The sequence below is a fragment of the Canis aureus genome, chromosome 36, assembly GCF_053574225.1.
Source record: "Canis aureus isolate CA01 chromosome 36, VMU_Caureus_v.1.0, whole genome shotgun sequence".
NCBI classification, from domain to species: domain Eukaryota; kingdom Metazoa; phylum Chordata; class Mammalia; order Carnivora; family Canidae; genus Canis; species Canis aureus.
Genome location: NC_135646.1, coordinates 13,424,137 through 13,451,653, shown reverse-complemented (window position 1 = coordinate 13,451,653; position 27,517 = coordinate 13,424,137). Strand labels below are relative to the sequence as shown.

Genomic DNA, 27,517 nt, shown 5'->3' with positions numbered 1-27,517 from the left:
CTCTATCTGAACAAGGTGCAGAGCTGCTCTACCATTCTATTTTTGGTCTAAAATCAACCTACAATGTTTAATATGCTTTTAATCAAATCTACCCTTAAAAATTCTTGAAGTAGCTTTAAGTTATTGTATATAGAACTCTGTATGATAATGTTATATATATTCCAAATTTGAGAACCACTGAGCCTAACTAAAGTGGAAAAAAAAAAAGCTGTGTTCAGATGTGTGGGCAGTGCAAACTTTTTTTCCTAAAATAACCATCAAATATGTGAGGGATTGGAGAATTCTATTATGTTCCTTCCCGCCTGCAGAATCTTATTTTTTTTTAATGTTAAGCCTTTCTGACTTAAATATGTATTACCAGACTTGTTTGCTGTTGTATGTTCTATGTGAATGCTCACAGATTAAGTGAATTTGTTACATGTCAAGACACTTAGTACAGGACCTGGCCCAGGCAGTGTTTGTTGCACTTGAATCAAACCCTGTCTGCTTCATGTCCCTACACATGTTGTTCTTTAAAGGGTAATAAAGAAGAAATGAGCCGACTTATTGTCTTTCCCCATTTACATTTCCTACTGAGTCTGGAAGAAAAGTAAATAGCTACCACAATTTGAGTCTTAGGTCCCTTTACGTGTAGAGTGACATCTTCTTTGAGGAGATGTGATGGAGTTCATCCACTCTATCAGTGTGAAATCACACAGGCCCTGGTGATAACGCATAGAGATGCATAGATTTAGATACCTGTTGTAAGAAAGCAAGATTTCAAAATGGGCCTCAGCTCTGCCCTTGCATGTGAGGACAAATCACTTATGTGTTGAAGATGATTACACCTGAATAGCTGAAGAGGTACAAAGCAAACCTAGGGCCTTCTAGTAAGTGGTTTATTTCTAGATACCACTTCAGTAAGAAGTATTCTGTATTGTTCTAGTGAAATTTCTAAGCAGGACGACTAATCCAGAATGACTTTTAGAATTCTGAATGTCAAAGTAAGTTTAGTACTGTATAGGGAAATTTTAATTAGTTGTTAAAAAATTCCTCTCCATCCTGTGCTGGAGGAAATCAGTCCAACTGGGCTAGAGGCCCAGTCCTTTAAAGATATAATTAACAATTTACCAGGATGAATATATTCTCTTGTGAGAGAATACAATTGCCTGCTATTTATTAGCTGAAAACAATTTAAACAATTTAAAATTTTATTTTTCTTCGGATATAATACTAATGAAGCTTCGCTAGAGTGAAGCCAAAAAGTGAGAAAAAGCATACAACTGTTAACATTTTCATTTCTCTATCCTGAACACCTGAAAAAACACTTAAATAGTTGTAAATGCTCAATATCTGACTACAAAGAACCATCATGAAATTCATCTTATAGCCTCATAGTTACCCAGTAGAAAAAGAGAAAGCCATGAGTTGAATTTGGTATTGATCTACATGATGTAATAGATTTATATAGATCCCAGATTAAATGATTAATCTCCTAAATTCTTTTTTTTTTTTACAGAAAGAAGCCAGAATATATTATTAACCCTTTGAGAATACAACATAACGAATTTTACCATTTTACTACTTCCTTGAGTAGGTAAGACCGTGTCTTTTCTACAAGAAGAGAGTTATCCACAGTTGTGAAAACTCTGTTGATCACATTTTTAAAAAATCTTTATGAAATAAATATCAATTTGTTTTAATGAAGGAGAATATATGTGAATTCCACAGCTAATAGATTTGGGAATATTAAATAGCACTTCATAATATTTTGAATGATTTAATAGGAAAAGAATGAAAAAGATCTTTTCAAGAGAACTGAAAACTATGAAATAAGAACCGAACTAAGCCTGTTTCTCCTGCTATGGGTACAAAAACCAGTAGTATTTTCTAAACACTTATTCTGTGCCAGATGTGACTTGCATGACTTACTTTACATAACCAACCCCTGTTTTCCTTACGAGAACTGTGTGAGTAGAGACAGGGATCATCCCCATTATACAGATTAAGGGTTTGAGGCAGAGAGAAAGGAGGCAAGTTGATGTAAGGAGTTCACCCAAGGTTTCATACATTGGCCTGAGAGTAGCAGTCACTGGAAGAACACCAGCCCCACCTATTATTATGAGAATAACTTCATGTTGTGGTAGAAATGCCTAGCCACCAGATTCTCCTATGCTTTGAATTGGTTCTATCCAAATTTCTGGAAGAAGAAAAAAAAATAATGCATTTACCAAAAGAGTTGTGGCAAGCAACATTTATTTTATGTTTGTACTTGTTACTTTACAATTGTTGCATGAGTAAATAAAAGAATATATATATAATTTTATTTTATTTTACATCCTTCTTTAAACTCAAAATTCCTATGTTAAAACAATAATATGACAGGAAGAATACAAATGAATGACTTTTTATTCTGTGAAATGAAGAATATATTTTAATTCTTTTTATTAGAAGAACTGAATATCCGATCTTAAAATGGCCACAGCAATATATGCTTTACTATTTTCATTATTTCTTCATCACTTTATTTTTAAGCTAGAAACTTTATAAAATTTTCAAATAAAAATAAAGAAAGTATTATAATAAATATCTAAGCATTAGCCACATAGATTAAACAAGTACTAATATTAAACTTTGCTCAGATCTTTTCTGATGAATTAAATCATCACAAAAGCTCATCTTGTTCCTTTTCCTTTCTTTCTGAAAGGTGTCACAATCCTGAAGATGATATAACCTTCCTATGGGTATACTACTACTTTAATGATGTGTGGGAAACAGTAACATATAGTTACTTACATTTTAAAATTTTACATAAATGGTACCATGCAGTAGGCATTCTTTTGTCTTCACTCAACATTATATTTAGAGATTCAGCCATATTTATACATGAAGTTGTGGTTGACTCATTTAATCACGAAGTTGACTCATTATAATGTTTCAATCATCTGGTGCTTAGTATTATTAATTACTTCTTCCAAATAACTTTTAACATTTTGAAGATTTAATGCTAAAATGATTTAACCAAGGCTTTCCAGTCGTTTTTGTCATTTGTGAATAAAAAATCCAAAGTTCTTAATATGTGATACTGTGCCAATTCTGTTTATGTTTTAGTTTTTTTCCTATTAGAAAAGTATTTCTTTTACTAGCTATAAGGATCTTGCTAACTATGGGACTCATTTTTTTAAGTGCTTTTGCCATAATACAATAATTGGAATCTGCTTTATTTACCCATGGATGAAATACTCACTATTCCCAAATGCAATGTAAATATTGCCTTCGAAATTTGAAAGATACTTAAAAACACTCTCATTTGGCCCAGTTAATTGTTCATATTTCCATCAAATACATGAGGGAAACTTAAAAAAAAAAGGATTTTTCCTAATTTTCTCTAACATAATAGTTAATTGTAGCATTTGTTTAAGGTAAAGGAAATGCCAGTATGCATTAGTAAAATTTTTAGACATAGAATCTTTCATAACTTCTTTTCTTAAGGGAGTAGATGACTACTCTGGCTCTGTTAGGGAAGAAAGTCGAGATAAACTAACCTTTGCTGGGCATATTTGAGTAAATGCAAGACTATGTAAGCCTCCTAGGTCAGAATTGCAGTGCAAATTTGCAGACGGTAAAATCGAGGTCTATATATGTCAGGCAACTTAATTAAGACCATATCGTGATTGCAGAGCTAGATTCAAACTCATTTCTCTCCGATTCCAAAACTATACTGTCTACCAGAAAAATAATTGAGAAAACCTACCTACCCCTATTTGACACAGAAATAACTGTTTGATTTATTGCGCTAATATTTACTGGGATCCTTTTATGTGACTGACCATAGAAAAGCAAGGAAGAGAGACACCTGGGGGCTGAGATAAGCACCTGACTCTTGATTTCAGTTCGGGTCGGGATCTCAGAGTTGTGAGATCAAGCCTGGTGTTGAGCTCTGAGTTCAGCAGGGAGTCTGTTTGAGATTCCCTTTCTCTGTCTTCCCCCGTCCCTCCCCATTCTCTCTCCCCATTCTCAAATAAAATAATTAATTAATTAAAAAGAGGAAGGGGCACTTGGGTGGCTCAGTCAGTTAAGCTTCTGCCTGTGTCTCAGGTCATGATCCCAGGGTCCTGGGATGAACTCCGAGTTGAAGTCAGGCTCTCTGCTCAGTGGAGAGCCTGCTTCTCCCTCTGCCCCTCCCGTTGCTCATGCTTGCTCTCTCTCATTTGTTCTCTCTCATTCTTTCTCTCTCTCAAGTAAATTAAGAAGGAAGGAAGGAGGAAGGAAGGAAGGAAGGAAGGAAGGAAGGAAGGAAGGAAGGAAGGAAGGAAGGAAGGAAGGAAGGAAGGAAGGAAGGAAGGAAGAAGAAAGAAAAGAAAAGAAAAGAAAAGAAAAGAAAAGAAAAGAAAAGAGAAAGAAAGAAAGAAAGAAAGAAAGCAAGCAAAAGAAAAGCAAGGAAGACACACTATCTACCCAGAGAGAAAAAGCAGGCTATTTGAAAATGGCAAAGATTCCTTTAGTAATACCATGAAAGTGACTATTTAATTAGATATTTCTATTTTGCTCTGCTATCTTAACATTGTTTACCAGGTAATTACCTTTCTGGTCACCTAACCATGCCAATTAGATTAAATTGAATGGGATAATAGGAGTAAAAATGCTTTGTAAACAACATAATCTTTATAATTATTTGCTGTTATTACTAATTATTCTATAAATTTAGAATTGAGTATTTCAAACCTAATACATGTAATTCTAAATGTAGAACTTGTTAGGTGTATCTGAAGTGTAAAAGTCTTACAACTTCATGTAATAGCAGCTCTTTGACATAAAAGCCCCATGTAAACATTACAGTGAAGTGAACAACTCCCATAGTTGGTTTATTTTCAGTCTCTACTACCTATTAGAGGTATGTTTTTTCACCCCCTTAAGCCTTATAGCAGATAAGAACAGTATCAGGCTGGTGCCTGTCCAGAATGTGATCATTTCTCATTATCTCTACTTGTGTCATTGGAGTCCACTCTCATCTTAACTGTGCAGTAGCCTCCTGTGCTCAATCTTGCTCTCCTATAGTCTGTTATTCACATATGCAATCTTCATAAATCTTAATCAATTGATATGACTCTTTTGTTCAAAATCCACCAATGACTGCCCATAATATTCAGAATAAAGCCCACACTCCTACTGTGGCCAGTGAGGTGTTATATACAAGCTGGAATCTTCTACCTCCCTGACATCATCTCAACATCCTTTCCCCCTACTGAGGACAGAGACTGTGTGAAATTCTGAGCTATGTCTAGAACACTGTCTCCATCTTGGTGGACCCTCACTTGCTAAAGGACTGAATAGATATGCAAGGGTTACTGTGGAATACACGCGATGTCTTTAATGAACATCGGTGTTGCCGTTTTAAGGATTCTCTCAGTTTGTCTTCATAGAGCCAATTGCTTCTAGAATGCTGAGGAGCTTTCGTGCATGATTTTGACACATGATTTTATAGCATTTTGATAAAACTTTATTCTACTGATATATAATCTTGAATGTTAATTTATAGTACCAAAACTACAGAGACAAATTAAACACAAATGAGCTGTGTAGAAGTGAGAAACCCATTTTAAGGACAGAATATATTTATTTTATAATTACATGCCATCCTTTATCTAAGGAACAATATTAAGACTTGCTACAACCTGGGGTACCCGGGTGGCTCAGTCAGTTACACACCCAACTCTTGATTTCAGCTCAGATCATGAACTCAGGATCCTGAGATCAAGCCCCACTTTGGGCTCCATGCTCAACAGAGGGTCTGCTTGAGGATTCTCTCTCTCTCTCTCTCTCTCTCTCTGTCTCCCTCTGTCCCCCTCTGTTCCTCCCCCTGCTCACGCTAAATAAATAAATAAAGCAAACCTTAAACAATAAAAAAAAGGCTTGCTACAACCTGATATTGCTTAGATTTTGCTTTATCTTCAGAGTAGATGTATATCTTTTCATCACTCATCGATGGGTGAATTTTTAGCCCTTAAGGATTTTCTGTAAAGTAGGCTGACTTTTTTCTTTTATTTTTACAATGTTCTTTAGGAGCGGCACTCGATAAGTGTTTACATTGTTGGGAACATTTGGCCAGAGAAAGACAAACAGTCAGACCACAATACCCTCAACAGTTAGAGAAAAGAGGGAGAAAACCTGGTATTTTCACCATCCTCTCTGAAAATATAAGTAGCTTGGCTTATGCTGATTACTATCTCATCAGCACTCAGCTCTGGCCCATGGACCTCTATGAGAATAATTTCAAAGGCAGATTAAACATTCTAAAAATAAATTTTATTGGTAAATTAGGATATCCGATGTTTCCTTTATGAAAGCCTCTTCTAATCTGTACTATCAGCTGACAGTTATACCCAGACCCCAAATTGTTCTGGCTCTTACTGAGCCAAGAACCTCTTCCAGGGGTGAGGTTTTAAAGAAAGATGTTTCATAGTTTAACTAGAGACAGAAAAAGGGAGAATTGCCCACATACTCTGGCAGGAGTTAAAATAACAATAACAGTCCTCCTACTTAACAGGCTGAGTCATAAGCACATTCTACTGATTTCTCGGCAATTCCGAGCAGATTGTTTGGGCTACAATTCTGTAGGCAGAGGTGGGCACCACCTGCTACAAAAGGCTCTAGTTCTTGTCAGGGGGGTGCTGTTAGTAAGTCTTGCCTTTTAACAGTTTGGCCAAATGGTGATTGGAAAAGATAACAATTTGGTGCTGTTGAGTACTTATTCTAATACTGAGACTCAAAGAACGGTTATTTTGCATTTAGTTCTTGCTGGCCATGGAGATAAGTCCTTTTTTTTTTTTTTTTAAATTTTATTTATTTATGATAGTCACAGAGAGAGAGAGAGAGAGGCGCAGAGACAGGCAGAGGGAGAAGCAGGCTCCATGCACCGGGAGCCCGATGTGGGATTCGATCCCAGGTCTCCAGGATCGCACCCTGGGCCAAAGGCAGGCGCCAAACCGCTGCGCCACCCAGGGATCCTGAGATAAGTCCTTTAAAGAAAGAAGGTTACTGTGGAAGGTCTTAAGAGTCAAATCTTGTTGGATATTTGCCTTCAGAAAATTCTCGACTAGTTGCAGTAGCCTTTTCTCAACCAATATGGGGAAGGAGTTGAAGCTAACAGAAATCTACTTTTTTGCTTAAGCAGAGGAAGGAAAATTATGTGGTTACTGAGGTACCTCATAATCTGAGGGCTGGACACTGTTCTTCCCTCAGCCTGGCTTCTAGGACCTTTACCCGAACCTGTCGGTACCCTTTGATCAGGTGCCCCCTTCCTGACTCTTTTACAACCTGCCTTTCCTGCATGCTGGCACAACATGACTTTTTTTAAATATACGTCCAATCATTTCTTTTTCCTACTTAAGGTTTTCTTATAATATAAAGTATCAAACTCAGTAAAGACCCTTCAAAACTGGGCTCCAAGCAGCTATTTCTGGACAATCTCTAATCCCTCTGTCTCACTCAGCTGCCTCCCCTGCAGGCAACTTGTTTCTTTAAGTTACTTAGTTCTCTTGGAAAACCACATTTTTCTCAAATTGCTCTCATCTTTGTTATTTCTGCAACTCCTGCCTAAATACCCACTGTCCCCTTGTCTGACTTAGAAAAGCTATGTGTTTTCAATCTAAATGTTATTCCTTCTATGAAGCTTTCTTCTCCAGAACCCCCAAAATGGTATTAAGTGTGCCTCTGGGGAGGAGGGGCTTCTATAGCCCTTTAAGTGTTACAGAAAAGGGGGTGCCCAGGTGGCTCAGTCAGTTAAGCAAGCGTCTGCCTTCAGCTGAGGACATGATCTCAGGGTCCTGGGACTGAGCCTTGCACTGGGCTCCTTCCTCACCAGGGAGTCTGCTTCTCCCTCTTCCTCTCCCTCTCTGTGTGCTCTCTCTCATTCTCTCTCAAATAAATAAAATCTTTTAAAAAAACAAACTACGGAAAAAACCATCTTAGTATATACTTACATCCATCTCTTTCTCCCCAGCTCTGAGAAGTCCTCAAAGGCAAAAGTTTTGTCTTTCACCTATTTGTGCTTCCAGGACCATGTCATCAGATATGAAACAAAACAGTGTTTCAGTAAATTGCTATTAATAGTTAATAACAAAGGCAAATAATGGGTAAATAATGATTGAAAGAGTTAGTATGTGGTTGATAAATGAGAGATTAAGGAGGGGGGAAAGATATAGATATAGCCCTAGGTAGCAGAGTTACAAAATGGGTTTTATGGTGGCAAAAACAAGGGCCACCTATTCCTCTAAAGAAAGTTGAAGCCAGTGAGGGAGGATGAGAAGACTGGGGAGACCAAATTAGAGGATGTGTCAGTGCTTCTATCTTTCCATCTTCAGGAAAGACAGAGCCTACACTTTGTCCTTGGCAAATGTGAGACTGTCCAAAGATTATCTGAAAGTGATTGCAAATTCTGTCTCTACCGGCCCCAAGACAGATGTTACAAGAGGACCAATGGAAAGGGTGGACCCTCTTTGCTCTATCCACACCAGAGAAGTGCAGGGATGTGAAGGGAGTGATTGTGGAATAGCAGCAGGAAGCGCTCTTTGATCAAGTTTGCAAGTTTGCCCACCTGCTTCTTCCATTCCACCACCCACAGGCTATCCTTGCTACTGCCAGGATCTGCAGTGCATGCCATAAATGGAGTTTCATTTAACTGTATTACTTCTATTGGTCTCATCCTTTTTCCCTAATCTCATCATACGTTTCTTCAAACCAAGTATATTAGCCAGGATGGCTAATTGTTAAAACAAATAGATCCGGAAATTTATTATCACCTTATTTCTTACTCACTTACTCACTTAACAGTTCTGTGTTGAGTGTTTGGGTTGGGAGCCTGTCCTTTCCATAGTCAACCAGGGATACAGATCTGTAGGATTCCTTTCTGATAAAAGGATCCTTCCATTCATGACTTTACTCTGTCATTGTCTCTATCCAGTTGGGAGAGGGTCAAAGACCGAGGAGGAGCACATGGGAGTTGTAGATGAGCCAAACTTCCATTGGTGGAATCATACAATCATACCTAACTGTAAGGAGGGTTAGGAAATATACTCCTGTATGTGCTCAGGGAAAAGAAGAAAGAGATTTTGATGGACTCTGTGATACCAAAGGAAAATCTGTCTGCGGTATAAATACATTTGAACATTTGGATCAAATAACTCAAGCCCTGGTGAGAATAGATGCCAATCATACCATAGAAACAAAACTGTGAATCATAACTTCAAAACCATGTTTAAAAAGTGAATGTATTTATCAAATGTATCAAGGTTTATTTTTATCATTTTATCAAAGTTAATTTTTACAGTACTATACAAATAAGATATTTTTAAAAACCTTCCTTATAGAAATACACATTGTATCCAAGAAGATAATGGCAAATAAAAGCATAGTGCCCAATACCGCTCTTAGATTTTCAATAATTTCTTGCTGAGTGAATCAATCGATTAATTAATAGATGAAAAAAGCTTCATTGGGGAACAAAATAAGTATTTGTACTTTGAAACGAATTTCTAAAATTCATTATAAAAAGAAACGATTGGGATAGTCAGAACTCACTTTGAACCAAAGAAGGATGTACCCTTTTGAATAAAGGTAAAATAATGAGTAAAGGTAAAATATTGAGGGGGAAACCCCGTTTGTGCTTTTGCAAAAATTTCTAAAGAATTTTGATGTTTTGATGAACTCACAAATAATCATGTATAAGCCTCAAAGTATATTTGTTCCATGCATTTATTTGGAGTAAATATTGCGATTTATATGAAGGGCAGCAGTGCATCTATTTTTTTATGAATGGAATACTGTGTCACAATGTTGTAGAAAAGCCATTCTATCAGCTAAATATTCTATAAAATCAACTTATCTGCTAAATCATTCTGTCATGGAGTTTTAGTTTCCTGTGACTGTGGAATGCTTGGATGTGTGAAGATACTGCATTGCAGTAAAGGTATGATCACTGTTTTCTCCTGGAAGGTTAAAACTCCTTTTCCCTTTGAGAATAGGTAGCAATTTAATCAAGTCCTCATGGCATCAGAGAGCATTTTAAAATGAAGAAACCCTAATAAAACTGGCCTTTCCTCTAAGCATAGATGGAAAGGAAGTCTGAGGTTTCAACCTCTCTGGGAAGAATGGGAGGTGATGAACAACAATCCAACATTCTCTGTCTCTGTCTACTTCCTGAGAAGTAGAATGATTTACTTAAATCTGCTAATGTCTTGCGATAATTTTTTTCTTTTACTCTTTTTCAATTCTCACCCACCCCCTGCAGGGTTTTTTTTTTTTTTTTTTTTTTTTAATGACTGTCAAGGACTCCAGTTGTACCATGTGCTCAGTAATTACTACAGAAGGCAATTTGAGTGTAAGACAGTTGCAGTCTCTGTAAGAGAAATTTAGAATTCACTAAAGCAAGTACTTTAGTGAGGGGGTGCCAAAGCTTGAGTCATTTAAAACCATTGTGAACAGAGCTCTAGAAAAAAAATCGGGTGCTAATCAATCTTGAATAAAGAGCAAAGGACTAAAACAATCAAAAAGACCTTTTTACAGAACAGACTGTTGTGATACTAGAAAGTTCTTGCCACTGGGAAGCAATGTGTACACCTTTTGTTTTTAGTTTTTGTATTCCTTTTTGGCATATGTTTACAATCAACTTGGTCTTGCTTTTGGAATCTAAGGTTTCTAAAGGAAATTTTGTTTTAAAAAAGGTGTTTAGGGGTGCCTGGGTAGCTCAGTTAAGCGTCTGCCTTCAGCTCAGCTCAAGATCTCAGGGTTCTGGGATGAGCCCTGTGTTGGGCTCCCTGCTCAGTGGGGAGCCTGCTTGCCTCTCTCCCCACTCATGCTCTCTCTCACTCTGTCTCTCAAATAAATAAATAGAAATCTCCTAAAAATAAAAATAACTACAAGTTATAAAAGATGTTTAAAAAGCACCCTGCACAGTATTTGCATTTTCTCGGAACTCACCTCCTCGTAGATGCTTCTCTGAACATCCTATCAAAAATAATGCCTTCCTCTTGCTATCTTCGTCTCAGTTTCAACTTTATATTAAATACATTAAAGGTTAAATTTAGTAATTTAACATTAAAACAAAGTTAAAACCCTTAGATGAAATATTACCCTTTACATTTTAATTAGGGTTTCAGTTACTGTCCAATCACCTTATTAAAACGTAACTTTCAAGAGGATAGGAATTTTGTGTGACCTGTGGCATTTTGAGAAACCTCTCCGTGTCTCAATATTAATGTCTTGTATCTTCCCCTATCTCTATCCCACTGCTACTTTCATTCAAACACATTGCTCCCTCATTGATTATTGCATTATTGACCATCTATCTTCTGTTTCCGTTTCTGATCATAACCTTCTGCAACCCTTTCTCTAGCTCATCTCATCAGCATACATTGAAAGTTTCTCAGTGGTATGCCTTTAATACAACTTATACTGTGCAGCCTGACAAGCAAGGTACATCATCATCTAGATGCTTGCCTTTCTTGTCAGCATCTTCCATTACACTTGTTTCCGGCATTCCAAAACATTCTTGATGTTTTCCAGCACACTTTCAGCTCTCTCACCACATGTCTTTGCATTGCTGTTTTGTGTGTAGAATTGTGCTCTGCGACTAAGAATACCCTGTGATACCCTTTGACATGGAAGCAGGTCTGTTGTTCTGAAGTCTCCAATGAATTTCTGATTTCTTGGGAACTTCCATTAACTCCTTTACCACCTCTATTAAAGCATTTATCATATTGCCACCTAAATATATGTGGATGTGTTAGCTTCTCTCGGTGGCTCCTAAAGGCCAAAAGGGAGTCTTGATAGCATTTGCAATATACTCAGCATCCAGAACCATGCCTGAGACATAATAGATGTTCAATAAATTATTGTTAAATTTCACCGTCAGAGGAGAAAATTTTCTGATCTCATATTTCTCTCTTTCATTGCCTATGCTTAAGGCACTTGCCTCACATTTTATTTTCTTGCAGATAAGGATGAGTGAAGTAGTCTCTGTCTTATTTATAAATTATTCCTGAAAAGACTTTCATTCTTTCCTAAAAGATGTTGGTTTCCTTTACATTTCAGGTCTGTAATTCCTCAAGGGAGATGTGGATTATGTCTCATAATCTGTATTATCCTGAATATACCAAGAAAATATTCATATTTAACTGAAATGTTTGTTTCCTTTTGTCTCTATGATTAAAAAGCCAGACATGGGATACCGTTTTAGTTGTACTATTTAATTATAGTTCTTTTTTTTTTCAGTTAAAACAAAGAGAAAAAAAGTTCTAAAAGATTAAATTAAATCTTGCTGCTTAGAAATTCTCAACTAAAATGTCCACTAAAAATACAGATCTTATATCAAAGTACAGGATGATTGTTTATAGCCATTTTTGAGAAAAACAGTTATCCAGAGCATTTTTATATCACTGAGTTTCTTAATTCCATCTTGAATTCACATTTTTACATATCTCAACTCTGAAATTCCTAACTTAAATTTGGAGAATTTCCTCTCTTTGATTTACCTCCTATTTTAGCTTAAAAAAAATTTTTTTTTAAAATCAAAGAAGCAAAATCTTTTGGTCTGATACTTTGTTGGGTAAAGATATTGCCTTTTCCATCTATTTCTGTCACACGTTTTTTTCAATAGTCTTATATCAAGAGAAACTAAGCACCTAGGTAGCTCAGTCAGTCAAGCATCTGACTCTTGGTTTTGGCTCAGGTCACAATCTCAGGGTCATGAGATCCAGTCATGAGAGTCTGCTTGAGATTATCTTTCCCTCTCCTTCTACTCCTCCCCCACTCTCTCTCAAATAAATACATCTGATAGATGATAGATAGATAGATAGATAGATAGATAGATAGATAGATAGAGAAAGAAAGAAAGAAAGAGAAAGAAAGAAAGAAAGAAAGAAAGAAAGAAAGAAAGAAAGAAAGAGAAAAGAAAGAAAAGAAAGAAAAGAAAGAAAGAAAGAAAGAAAGAAAGAAAGAAAGAAAGGAAAGAAAGGAAAGAAAGGAAAGAAAGGAAAGAAAGGAAAGAAAGAAAGAAAGAAAGAAAGAAAGAAAGAAAGAAAGAACCTGGCCCTAAGTGTAGATAAGTGGTCTACTAGGACTTGGTTTAGCCAAATGGAAATCTACAAGCCATGCTCTGAAAGTCTTATGGCCACATCCTCTAATCAGATGCTATATCCTGACATTTCTCTTTGATAATAGTATATCACTTTCTTTATAGGCTTCCAGAAATAGTAAAAAAAACATTTTTCATTTTACTTATCAATGTTTAAGCATTTTAAGAAACCTTAACTAGATTTTGTGATTTTTTTTCTTTGTTTTGAACAAAACCCTCTATATATACCCTTTAAAAAGAAGACCATGTAGAAATATCCCATATGCTTTCCCATTGTTGAGAAGCCATTTTTTGGTCTATGTATTTACTTCTGGCACCCAAGTTCTTTGGCATGGATTGAAAAGAATTTCAAAGAATGCTTTAGAGATTACCAGTGGCAGACACAGGGATTCTCCAGATTCTCCTATTCACTGCTTCTTGGGCAGCCCGGGTGGCTCAGCGGTTTAGTGCCACCCACAGCCCAGGGCGTGATCCTGGAGTCCCAGGATCGTGTCCCAAGTCAGGCTCCCTACATAAAGTTTGCTTCTCCCTCTGCCTGTGTCTCGGCCTGTGTCTCTGCCCCTCTCTCTCTCTCTTTCTCAATTAAATAAATAAAACCTTTTTTTTTAAAAAAAGGTGAATTCTTGGACTTATATATCAAAAATCTAAAAGTTGAAGAGTGCCAAACAAAACCTCAGACAGAACCTACCTAAGTGAAGCAGATTTACTGCTGTCGTGCTTTTCTTGCCTCAGTTCATTTGGAAATCCAGGAAGGTCACCATCATGATCTTTTCTTTTTCAGAGATGTTATCACCAGTAACACCTCTAGCCTGTTCAGAGACTTCTCAGCAGCCCTATCTATGCTCATCTCTCTCCTTCTCCTACTGCCATTAAAAATAATAATAATAAAGTTCCTATCCTTTATAGTGTTAAAAATGTATTGGATTTAAATTAAAAGTAAGCACAATGAATGTTAAAAAACTGATATACCTCTTCAAAAATTTTGTGATTTTCCTAGAAATATATTTCACTTTAAAATTAATTTAACATTTCTTACATTCCAAATCATGTTTCTGTTTGCCCTTGGCCAATGTTAAGTCTGTTGTTTGCCTGACTTGCCCGTACGTCTATTTTATGTCAAAATGTTTTACCTATGGTCCCACTACTATATAATATTGCCATATCTGTGCCTACATTAAGACTTTCACATATAAGAATGGAATATATTGTCCTTTTAGAAAAACTTATCATTGTGGATATTTGTTGACTTGAATTTTTTTTTTAACCTTCTCACAGACATACACAGATTACATACATTGCAGTCTGGAGGATCTAGCAAATTTGTGTCACATCATATCACTTCAGAATTTTGGCAGAATGCAAATAACAAGCCATAGGAATTGGCCTGATTTCTCGAATTCACTCCAGGGTACATAAAAATATGTCTGCTCAGAGAGAGAAGTCAAACGGTATATGAAGACAATTGGATCAGACCTGAGTTATGAGGGAATTCCAAATGATGCGGCCCAACTCAACTGATGGAGTGAACAAGGCTATTTTCAACTCACAGTTCCCCTGAGTCACCATTACAGCTGGCAGTGGCATAGCACCACATAGCTCACAGGCTGCCATCAATCCAAGAAAAAGAAAAAAGAAAGAAGAAATTGATCTGCTGTGTATGACTCCTACTTTATTCTTAGATGACTCATAGTTTACTTTTTTCTAGAAGAAAATTAATATTAACTAGGTTTGGGGCTCTCCACGGATGTAGATGTTTAGTATATTTAAAACTGCTTGTAATCCAAATATTTTGCATTCTTCCATTTTTCTTTTTAAGTACATATGACTCAGAAGGTTTATATTCTTGTAGCACCTGCTATGTCAGCTCACATTGCATTTACTATGTTATCTTGTAACCTATATTTTTCACACATATCTGCCTTCCTCAATATAGTATGAACTGTTTGTGGTCAGCATCCATATGTTAATCATAGTTGTATTCTGAATGCCTAACAGAATTCCTGGTATAAAGCTGGCATTCAATAAATGTTGAACAGGATACTTGAAAACATAGTAAAACAATTGATGCCTGGGGGCACCTGGGTGGCTCAGTCAGTTAGTGTCTGCCTTCTGCTTAAGTCATGATCCCAGGGTCCTGGAATCAAGCCCCACATGGAGCCCCACAATTGGGCTCCCTCCTCAGGGGGAGTCTGCTACTCTCTCTGCTTCCCCTCGCGTGTGCTTATGCGCTCGCTGTCTCTCTCTCTGTCAAGTAAATAAATAAAAATCTCTTAAAAAGTGATGATTGATAAGGATCTGAAAATTGGATGAAGGCTCAATATATTATACTCATTAAAGTAGTTTATTAAATAGTGCCTCTCAAGGAAAAATCTAGTTCTTCAGTCATGTGAGCTCTGGCTTTTTTTCAACATTCTTCATTTTCTTGTTTGAATATCTGATCAGATGAATGCAGACCTGAACAGACTAATGTGTCTCTGTAACCTGTTGTAACATCTCAAAAAAAAAGCCATAATAATAATAATAATAATAATAATAATAATAGTAATTTCATCTTACATTGCTCATTAAAAATCAAGTAAAATATTCTCTAACACCATATTGTTGAGTGAAAAAGAGCTCTTCAGAGGTATTAGCTGAATGGACCATAAGTGGAAATCAAGAAAATAAGGTAAATTTCTTTCAAAATGGTATAAAACATAATATTTTTATCATTCCCCTTCTTGCAATAAATAGATGGATGTAACTAGGTAGATGATACATAAAATAGAGAAACTTTATAAGGCAGTTTGTTAAAAGAAGGTTTGGTTTTCTTTTAATTAGTGAAATTTTTGAGCATAGACTCCAGCGTCTTGTTTGAAACCCAGTCATACCAGCACAGTCCACACTAGCATGCTATTTTCCTAAAGACACTGTCTCTAAGGAACTTTTGGCTTTGCTTAAATACATCCACTCTCAAGGAGTGCATTAGTTTCAAAGAAATACAGATGACAAATAGTATGACATTATATGGTAAATCCATATACTTACTGTGTCTGGAATAAGATTTTAATTTAAATATGTTAGAGGCAGCATCAAATGGCTTGCATTTGTGGAAGGAGAATTGTTCATCAAAAAATAATGGAACTGAGTAGATCAAGTAGTAGGAAGCAGCATAAGTGATATCTTGTTTATAATTCCCTAGGTCTTCACCCTTCCTCTGTCTTAAATAGCTAAAAGCAGATTCCTTTCGTGGAAATCCATAAAGTCATTATTTTTTGCATATATCCTTCTATATATACTTCACTTCCAATTCTTCATCTTTCATCTATTTTCTTTTAATGACAACCGTTTTCTTCTCCAGCTTTTTTGGCTTTTGTTTGGTTGGTTTTTGTTTTCAATTCTAGTATTTTATTTTGTAATCTATAGTACCACCTTCAAGTTTACAAAGTCGTATTTTGTTCCTACCTCCTTAAAAGAAATCTTTGAAGCATCTTTTCTTCAAGGACTAGTTATTGTTTTTAGATTGTAGCCACTTGAACACTCAGTCAGTGTCTTCCCTATCATGTGGATCTTAGGTGTCCAGAACTAAAGGATCTTCACTTAGTGGTGGTGCGAGTAAATACTTAGACCTAGTTCTTCCTTGGAAATGTCTGTACCCATGGAATTGGCATCTAAAAGAGATTTGTATTTACATTGTTTTGTTATGTGACACTGGACAAAGTCTGACATGTCTAAAATCAGATTTCAAACTGGAAAAAAATTAGAACAAGATCATTAAGTGTCTAAAATCCAAATTAAAATTTCCCTGATCCTTCAATTTATGTTTATTTAAAGATAACTTCAATGCAATTATTATGATTGAATTTCTCCTGTGCAGAAAATTAAAATATTGATGTAAGAGTCAAAATGTATTTGGTCAGTGGTTTGTAGTTTGTTTCATGCTTATGAAACTAATACTTGGGTTTAGTGCCATGTCTAAAGTATACAAATCTAGTTAAATGGGAGAGCCAGGATTCAACCCTAATTTTCTAGTTGGAAATCTATTATTTATTCCATCATACTTCAGTACCTAAGAGCTGGTCCTTAGCTAAATATCATCAGTAGAGGCCAATCTTTAGAACATTTTAAGTAGTATTTACTTCTGATATGTATATAAGGTATGTCTTAGTCCCTCTTATATACTGTGAAGGGGGGCATCAGAAATACTGTAGAGCTATGAAATAGAGGTTGTACACCGTGGTCACACACAGTCTCTTACTCAGTTCAGTATGGTAGATTGTTGTTATCAATGGAACAGACTTATAAAATAAGCATTATCCGGATTGGACTTTCTACTTCCAATCTATTCTACAAGTCTCATTATTTTTGGTGAAAAAGCAAACAATGATAAGGATATTAGTGAATCTGGCATCTCATTCTAGATTTCCCTAGCAGTGTCTAACTTGATCAAATAATTTACTCTCTGTGGCCTCAGTTTTTCAATATGGAACAAACCAAACCACACGCAGGATCCTACTGCTAAAAATGTTCAAATAAAAGGCATAAGTAACACATAATAGGTAGAGTTTATTGAACACTTCCAGCTTGCGTGGGATTATGCTTTATTTCTATTATTTTATATAATTCCACCAGTAACCTAACACTGAGTTTTGTACTCTGTTCAATATCACAAGAAATAATTATGCAGCTGTCAACTCTCTTCATACAGACTGTTTATTAGTCATAGTGCGTAATGAGGAATGAATCATCCTTACAGGTATTTTATAGTTGGCCTGAAAAGAACAGAGAAGACAGGAAACAAATATCTGGATTCCCAACTCATAACTTTTCATGTCAGCCAGAACTTTTTCCTGAGTTTTGCATGGAAGACAAAGAGAAGGAATTAGAAGGTTATAGTCAGTTCATCAACAACTATTTAAGCTTTGAACTCAGCATTTATAAACAAAGATGTGGATTCTACATAAATTCCTAATACCATTAGAGGCCAAAACAAAAGTTTCTGTTTTGCTATACTTGTATGGATAGTAATCGTATAAAGCATGATTGAGCCTACATGGAAAACGGAAACAGTATTCATTAATTGTATTATATAACTGGTTGTTTTATTCTTTTGTTCATTCTTGGGTATGTAACAGTACAAAATTACAATCCCAGTGTTTTTATTGAATTGGTACATTACATGATAACAGGGCAAAACATATCATAGAAAACATTCTAGAACTGTCTGTGCCAAGAGCATTATAAAAATGGAGACATGCCTATCTGGCACACAGTGTATTTTTCCTTTAGATTTTCCAAGTATTCATTGTTTCTCCTTTTGCCAATTTTTGAGAGTATTTAATGTTGCCTAGTAATAACTATAATCAGTGACTATTTCTGTGCTTTGTGATCTTTTTAATATTGTAATCCAAAGAAAAACAGTGAGTTTTGTGGTTATATGGGAATCCTGAGAGAAAAAGTTCTACTAAATGACATTTTCAGCATGCATCTAAGTTATCTAGATATTTTTTATTTATTTTTTATTGGTGTTCAGTTTGCCAACATATAGCATAAGACCCAGTGCTCATCCCATCAAGTGCCCCCCTCAGTGCCCATCACCCAGTCACCCCCATCCCCCGCCCACCTCCTTTTCTACCACCCCTTGTTCGTTTCCCAGAGTTAGGAGTCTCTCATGTTCTGTCTCCCTTTCTGATATTTCCCACTCATTTTTTCTCCTTTCCCCTTTATTCCCTTTCACTATTTTTTATATTCCCCAAATGAATGAGACCATATAATGTTTGTCCTTCTCCCATTGACTTCCTTCACATACCCTCCAGTTCCATCCGCATCGAAGCAAATGGTGGGTATATGTTGTTTCTAATGGCTGAGGAATATTCCATTGTATACATAGACCACAGCTTCTTTATCCATTCATCTTTCAATGGACACCAAGGCTCCTTTCACAGTTTGGCTATTGTGGACATTGCTGCTATAAACATCGGGGTGTAGGTGTCCTGGTGTTTCACTGCATCTGAATCTTTGGGGTAAATCCCCAGCAGTGCAATTGCTGGGTCGTAGGGCAGATCTCTTTTTAACTCTTTGAGGAACCTCCACACAGTTTTCCAGAGTGGCTGCACCAGTTCACATTCCCACCAACAGTGTAAGAGGGTTCCCTTTTCTCTACATCCTCTCCAACATTTGTTGTTTCCTGTCTTGTTAATTTTCCCCATTCTCACTGGTGTGAGGTGGGATCTCATTGTGGTTTTGATTTGTATTTCCCTGATGGCCAGTGATGCGGAGCATTTTCTCATGTGCTTGTTGACCGTGTCTATGTCTTCTTTGGTGAAATTTCTGTTCATGTCTTTTGCCCATTTCATTATTGGATTGTTTGTTTCTTTGCTGTTGAGTTTAATAAGTTCTTTATAGATCTTGGAAACTAGCCCTTTATCTGATACGTCATTTGCAAATATCTTCTCCCATTCTGTAGGTTGTCTTTTAGTTTTGTTGACTGTATCCTTTGCTGTGCAAAAGCTTCTTATCTTGATGAAGTCCCAATAGTTCATTTTTGCTTTTGTTTCTCTTGCCTGCATGGATGTATCTTGCAAGAAGTTACTGTGGCCGAGTTCAAAAAGGGTGTTGCCTGTGTTCTCCTCTAGGATGCTGATGGATTCTTGTCTCACATTAAGATCTTTCATCCATTTTGAGTTTATTTTTGTGTCTGGTGTAAGAGAATGGTCTAGTTTCTTTCTTCTGCATGTGGATGTCCAATTTTCCCAGCACCATTTTTGAAGAGACTGTCTTTTTTTCCAGTGGATAGTCTTTCCTCCTTTGTCGAATATTAGTTGACCATAAAGTTCAGGGTCCACTTCTGGATTCTCTATTCTGTTCCATTGATCTATGTGTCTGTTTTTGTGCCAGTACCACACTGTCTTGATGACCACAGCTTTGCAGTACAACCTGAAATCTGGCATTGTGATGCCCCCAGCTATGGTTTTCTTTTTTAATATCCTCCTGGCTATTCAGAGTCTTTTCTGATTCCACACAAATCTTAAGATAATTTGTTCCAACTCCCTGAAGAAAGTCCATGGTATTTTGATAGGGATTGCATTAAACGTGTAAATTGCCCTGGGTAACATTGACATTTTCACAATATTAATTCTTCCAATCCATGAGCATGGAATATTTTTCCATCTCTTTGTGTCTTCCTCAATTTCTTTCAGAAGTGTTCTGTAGTTTTAGGGTATAGATCCTGTACCTCTTTGGTTAGGTTTATTCCTAGGTATCTTATGCTTTTGGTTGCAATTGAATTACTTGTTGAACTAGTTAAACCAATTTCCAAGCCCCATACCCAGAAATTTTTTTCCCAGAAATTCTAATTTATTAGATTGATATCGGAAGTAATTGGCTGAAAATACTTTAAGGTACATTGGAATGGATGATTGCCAAAGACTGTGTCAGTTTCATGATTTTAGTACCTTTTCTGAAATGGGATAAAATATATCTTCAAGATATTTCTAAGCCAGCCTGTCACATGGTCTGTGGTATGTCTATGAGGTCTCACTCAAGTCTGCTTATTCATGTGTCATTTTTTACATGCTCTACAGTGGAGTTAGAACTTGAGAGAATATCAAATCCTAACCATTAGACCACCAGGGAGCATCTGGAGTGAGACCTGAGTCCAAATTTACCATGCCTGAAAATTTTAGGTTCAAAACCATTCTCTTCTCACCAAGTGAGCTAGTGTTGGCCAAACAGCCATAGGGCTGACAGGACATTTTTCCATGTGCTTATCTTGAGGTAGGGGATTGATGATTAATTTATTCACCATTCAACAAATATTTGAAACCCATCTGAAGACTAAGTGGCATTTTTGGCAGGTTTCTATATTACAATCATGTTACTTGGATGCATCTTATTTTTGTTTGACCCTTTTCAGACTCTGAAAGAGAAATACTCCAACTAAGGTAGAAAATTAGAAAATGGTTTCTTTTTTTTTAGTACAGTGTGTCTCTGCTTTGCATCTTTAGCCCTGAGAAAAGATATTCATGGGTGGCTCAGGAAGACAATAGAGCTGTCAGGGACATTTTCTTCTAGGTGTTTCTCTTACTTTTAATTTCTTCCCATGAAATAGTGGAGAAAATGTGACAGTTGTATCTTACTTTCTTCTACCTACAAGCCCTCAAGGTGTATGAGCTCATAATCTTTTGTTTGGTATACTTAAATAAAAATATCTATGTGCTTCTTGCTTTAAAGAACAGAAAGTATAGGAACTATCAGAGTTTTACCAAACTATTTTTTTGCATGTACAATATTCAGGTAATCCAATGATAGATGGAGGTCTGGATGAAAATGCTTCGGCTTTTAAACTAGTCTGTAGGGACCCCTGGGTGGCTTAGTGGTTAAGCATCTGCCTTTGGCTCAGGGCATGATCCTGCGGTCCTGGGTCTCTGTGTCTCTCATGAATAAATAACTAAAATCTTAAAAATAATAATAATAAATCAGTCTGTAAATGCATTGTTTTTTGTTTGTTTTTATTTTTTTAAGATTTAATTTATTCATGAGAGACACACAGAGAGAGGCAGAGACATAGGCAGAGGGAGAAGCAGGCTCCCTGTGGGTAGCCCGATGCAGGACTCAATCCCAGGACCTCGGGATCACGACCTGAGCCAAAGGCAGACGCTCAGCCACTGAATCACCCAGGCGTCCCTAAATGCATTAAGTTTTAATGTGCACATATTAAAACATTAGGGAGAACGAACAAAAGTGTGTTTTTTTGGCCACCTCCAATGTAATAAGTCACTTGTCACTTTATTGTTTTCAAGATTTTGTTTGTTTATTTGAGAGAAAGTGAGAGCATGAGCGAGATACATAAGAGCAGAGGGAGAGGGAGAAGCAGATTCCCTGCTAAGCAGAGAACCTGACTTGGGGCTGGATCCTAGGACCCTGAGATCATGACCTGAGCTGAAGACAGACACATAACTGACTGAGCCTCTCACATGTCACTTTAAACTTACCATTCACTTATTAGCAATATTTGCTCGAGTAGCCATTTAAAGAGTATTCCAGGGAGGACAGATAAAAGAGAAAAAAAATTTTTTTTAAACTAAGTAATGTTAGTTTTTCTAAGAAATAATTCTTGTCATGAGAGTTTGTTAACCTATAACCTATCAGAAAGATCTAGTATATTAATTAAAGTCTTATAAATGTTTTGCATGGAAGAAATTTAAGTCTATTTTGATTTTCATTCACTTTACATACATGAGGGATGACATGAGAGCTGCTGTGTGCTAAATGATAATACTTAATTTTCTTTAAAGAGCATTACAGTCTTCGGCCTGGTTTGAGAAGCAGATGTATTTAAATACAATAGAATCTCAATATAGGAGAAGCCTAATAATTGATATTGCCATCAATATTCTAGAAATCTGATAAATAATAGTGGTGCCAACTGATACAGCCATTCATAAGTTACAAAGTGTATCCCCAAGAACCTATCTTAACTATCATATTAGATATAAATTTTTCTATTTATTAACTAATTAAAAATTTAAATATATGTATCCCAAACTGAACTGTTTTGCCATACAGAATGTTTTATGTGAAGGTAGTTAATTTAATTAATTAAATTTTTTTCTGTTCCTTTTTGTTGTTGTTATTGTTCCTTCCGCTCTGTTACTTTGTATATCTTTTCTCTTTCTTGCGATTTCTTAACTAAAATTATCCAAGAGATTTGACTACTTATAAGGCTCCTGATTGATGGTACTAACATCTTCTACTCAATATGGGTAAAAGTAGTTCTTTTACTCAGCAGCATTAAGAGTCTATGCATCAAATCTACCTAAAAACAACATTGAAAAATTTTATATAAATAGACAAGGAATTAATCCATATACTATTTTAACTTGGAATTCAAGCTGTAGAAAGACTGTTTTCATTCTGGTTTTAATATAAGCTGATATATATTGACTTCAAAAGGTTAGAAATCTAATCAATACCAAATCATATCATTTTTACATCATACCCTTAGAATCAAAAGTTAATGACAGATTGCCAAATACTAATGAATCTTACACTTTTTTTTTATAATTAGTCATCAAAGAAGTGAATTAGAGTATATCAGTGATCAGTGGCTCAATAGCTGAGATGAAAGCTTGTGTGCTTTTCCCAGGGAGAATTAGATTGAGAATTTTAAGAGCTGGAATTTTAAAAACTGGACTTTGATGAAAGAAGTGTCTGTTCTTAGGGGACTTTCAATTATCAAGAAGAAATTGTTAAATAAAAAAGAGTAGAGGGCATCTGGGTGGCTCAGTCAGGTGTCAGACTCTTGGTTTTGGCTAGGGTGGTGATCTCGGGGTTGTGAGATAAAGTCCCAAATCAGCTCTGTGCTCAGTGTGGAGTCTACTTGAGATTCTTTCTTCCCCTCCCTGCCCCTGGTTCTCCCCACTGCTCACACACACACACACACTCTTTCTCTAAGATAAAATGAATAAAAATCTTTAAAAAAAAAAAAAAGTATAGTAAAAATTGAAGCTTACCACTCAAGTCCATGACTGACATTTATGGTGGCATAAGATCTTCTCTCAGCTTTCTTTCTAAGTATGTCCTTAATTGAGATGAATATTGGGGCCCTGCAATATGCAGTATAATAGCAATGACATGATAAAGTCAGGTGAAATATCTCATTCTGATATAGAGAGAAATTTGGACCTATCGGATCTCTTTTTTATTTTATTTTTTATTTTTTTTTTTCGGATCTCTTTTTTAAAAAATCCATATTACACGTAGCTGTATTCCCATTAATACTGGAATTGTGGTTAGCCCTACCAGGTAAGATTCCCATTGTAAATTTTTATAAATTGGGAATCAAGGTCTTGGACTTAGTACATTTCTTTTAAACTTAGTAATTTCCTTGCCCACATTATCAAACTAGACTTTGTGAAAGGAGATAGAGGGAAGAATTCAGGTAGCTTTTCAGTTTAATAATCAAACCAGATGATTGTGTGGTAGATACCCCCAACTGTTCAGCTGTTAGGATCTGTGATCTTTTACAACATGGAAAGAGGAGAGTCTTTCTCATTACACGGTAGGAATGGAATGTTGCAATTCCTGATACCTCACAAGTTTCCTTTTATAGGAAGGGGGATTGGAGTTTATTGCATCTTTCTTCTTTAAAACTACATTCACAGCTTTCAGGGGGATTCAGGTAAAAACGATATTGTACATGAGGAAGAAGAGATTAAAGGGAGCTGTGATCACTCTTACCTATATTGTAATGCCACTGTGAAGCATGGTGATAATCTATGATCCCAAAATATTGATATGAAGTTTACCATGAGTGGGGGGTGTTTTCATAATGCCATGCTATGATTATAAGGGAGGGTGCCCAAAAGAGTGTCACTTTGATTCCAGGAGCTTTTCAGTAGAGATGAAAATCTTTCCAAATCATATTTTCTGTCAAAGTACTTTTGTCAGCAATGCTAATTATAGCTTAAGATCTCCTCAAATGATTGTCACTTAATTGATGGTTAGACTATGTACATTTCTGATACCCAACAAATTAGAAAGTGATGTCTGATTAATCTGCAAGCATTTTAAAGTATATGATCTGAATATTCTTATCAGGAAATCAGATGATGCATTTTAGATAATTAATCCACTGTATTGGTGCCTCTGATATTAATTAAAGTAGCATGGCCAGCCAGCTCTTTCTTTTCCCAAAATGAGCTTTACTGATTAATTAAAAAGGAAGAATCCAAAACTCTCTATTGACCATTAAGGAGTTTATGTTTTAGATGCCTGGTATTTTGAAAACAAGGTATCTTAATATTTTAAATGGATGATTGCCAAGTGGTACTCTTTCCCCAATCAGGCGTTGTTTTTTTTAGGTTCAAAGTGAGGATTTTTTGTCACTGACAAATCTTTTCCAGAGAGCCCCGGGGAGGGCGGGGTGGGGGGCCGGGACTGCCAATTTTAGCTGGGAGTTTGAGTGCTTTATATTGTTTTAATTAATTACTTTGAATATCTGTGGCTAGGACTCTCAGTGTTAAACAGTGGCTAAAATGAAAACCTAAGCATTTCCCAAATCCTTTTGGACATTACAATAAACATAGTATCAGAAAAAGTTTCCTATGGCCACTTGGTTGGAATGCTTTGGACATCATTGCCCCTCTCTGAGATTCCAAAGTCCAGTAGCCTATCAGAAGCTCTCAGAAAACTCAAGTTATACTTGCTCCTCTAACTTAGCATTTCTTAAGCTTATTTGATCATTTTAGCACTGACAGTCTTCCTCCCCAAAACACATAAGCCAAAACTAATCATGAAAAAACATCAGACACATTTCAATATAGGAATTAATCTCTACCTGACCAGTATTTTTCAAGATCACCAAAAACAAGGAATGTCTGAGGAATTCTCACAGCCAAAGGAAACCTAAGGAGACATGAAATGTTAATGTATGCCAGATGGAATTCTAGAACAATAACGAAAAAAAGGATATTTGCTAAAATTAAGGTAATCTAAGTGAACTATGGACTTCAGTTAATAATAATGTATTAATATTTTATAAATAATTATAAGTAATATACCATACTGAGATAAGATGTTAGTAACAGGAAATTGTGTACAGGGGCGCATGGGAATTATTTGTACTATCTGCTTAATATTTCTGTAAATCTAAAACTTTTCTAAAATTATAAAGCCTATTTTCTTTAAGTGGCATTAACAAGACAAGTACTTCTTTCGAGGAAACTTTCTATTTACAAGTATTTACTCAGCATGCAAAATAGATTGGATGATGTAAGAATATGGAAATTTTAATTAAGCTATTTGGGGAAAGGAAATGTGAAGAAATCAAGGCATGTAAAGATAAAGATGCTGAGCCAGGATCTCAAATTCAAAGGTCACAATTAGAATCTCTGTATTTCTTTGGCCCATTAGATATACAAAGATGCCACAACAACTCAGAAAAAATACAATCCTTAGACTCCTGAATGAGACCCTTTGATATCTGACTGGAAGACAATGACAGAATGGAGTCTAGAACATTGCAGACTCGTGTTTATAAAGATTGAGTGCTGAATTCAGATGTATACATGCAATGCTGAATTCCGAGGCTACACTCCTCCCATCAGGCTTCCACATCTTAGACATTTGCCATGTCTGCCTTGGACAGTCCTATATAATATCTAGAGACGGATTTGCCAGTAACTCTTATTATTTACCAAGTTTTCAGGCTCTTGTTTCTATAGCAGTAATTCCAGAAAACTACTTAAAATATTTTATATATAATGATTTGTGGTATAATGATTAGTAGTATCATTTCTAATAATAATAATGATAGTAACTACTATCTATAGAACATAACTGGGACTTTGCTGAGCCCTTTATGTTTTTCTGTTCACACTTTGTAACAAACAATAAACTAGGCATTGTCCTCACTTTATAGATAAGGAAACCCTTCTGTGGATCCAGTTCTTTGCACATTGTCAGAGATCTAGGGATGCTCCTTGATTTATTCACAAGTCATTCAATCAATGTTTCAAAAGCTAAACTTCTTACATCCTTTTTAAATATGTTCTTGTGGATAATAAATAGAACCCTTATGCGAAGCAATTTGGGGGGAGGTTTGGTATTGTAATCAAATTAGTTATTGTATCAAATTAGTCTAGCTCTTCTTGGTATGAATAGGAAACTAGAATGAGAACCTGAGGAAAGTATTGAATTTCAGTAATTTAAAAAAAAGACAAATACTTTGTAGGAATCTGGTAAGAAAGCTTACTTTCTTTATATGTTAATTTATTTGTGATGTCTTTAAACAGAGCTTTATTTGTGATGTCTACAGAAAGTAGATTTGTTTTAATACAATTTTGTTAGCTTGTTTGGAGGTTTTTACTTGAGTTACTGTTTTGAAAATGGGAAAGTGTTCTTAGTTTCCACCAGAGATAGTCATTGCCTATGTCATTATCTTCAGTGTGGGGACAGTGGGCCAACAATGAGACTACATTGCTGGCAGCAGCTTTCTAGAACTGAACAATGAATCACGTCTTCTCAACTACATCTCTAAACCAAATGGCATCGGTGTGGAAGTGAAGGCCCTGCAATAGCTATCACTCACTTAATATGTACATACCCATTCCATGACTTATTCAAACTTTACTATAATTTACAGCTATCGGATATATGTCAGTGATTTAACTTTTCCAGATCTGATTTGACTTAGCTGTGAAATAACATAGAGTAGGATGTGGGCCTAATATGAAATTTTTTATCCTTTCTCTATGTAAGATTTATACTAAGAGAAAATCTTAGTATATCTATATATACTCTTAATATAGAAAAGTTTGCTGAAAACTTAAGTCAAAACTATCTTTTAATATACAGTATCCAAGAAAACATAGCCACCTCTGGTTTGAATTGAATACTTTTAAAATGGAAAGAACTAATACATTA

At 35.9% G+C, this 27,517-nt stretch overlaps 1 protein-coding gene across 25 annotated transcripts in view; it reads left to right on the top strand.

The window, feature by feature from the left end:
• MAP2 (microtubule associated protein 2) overlaps positions 1 to 27,517 on the top strand; it is a 294,547-nt gene that overhangs the window by 188,187 nt on the left and 78,843 nt on the right. For all 25 annotated transcript variants that reach the window (XM_077884967.1, XM_077884962.1, XM_077884951.1 and 22 more), the window contains one exon: positions 1,499 to 1,576. The gene's annotated coding sequence lies outside the window, so the exon portion shown is untranslated. The remainder of the gene's footprint in view (positions 1 to 1,498; positions 1,577 to 27,517) is intronic.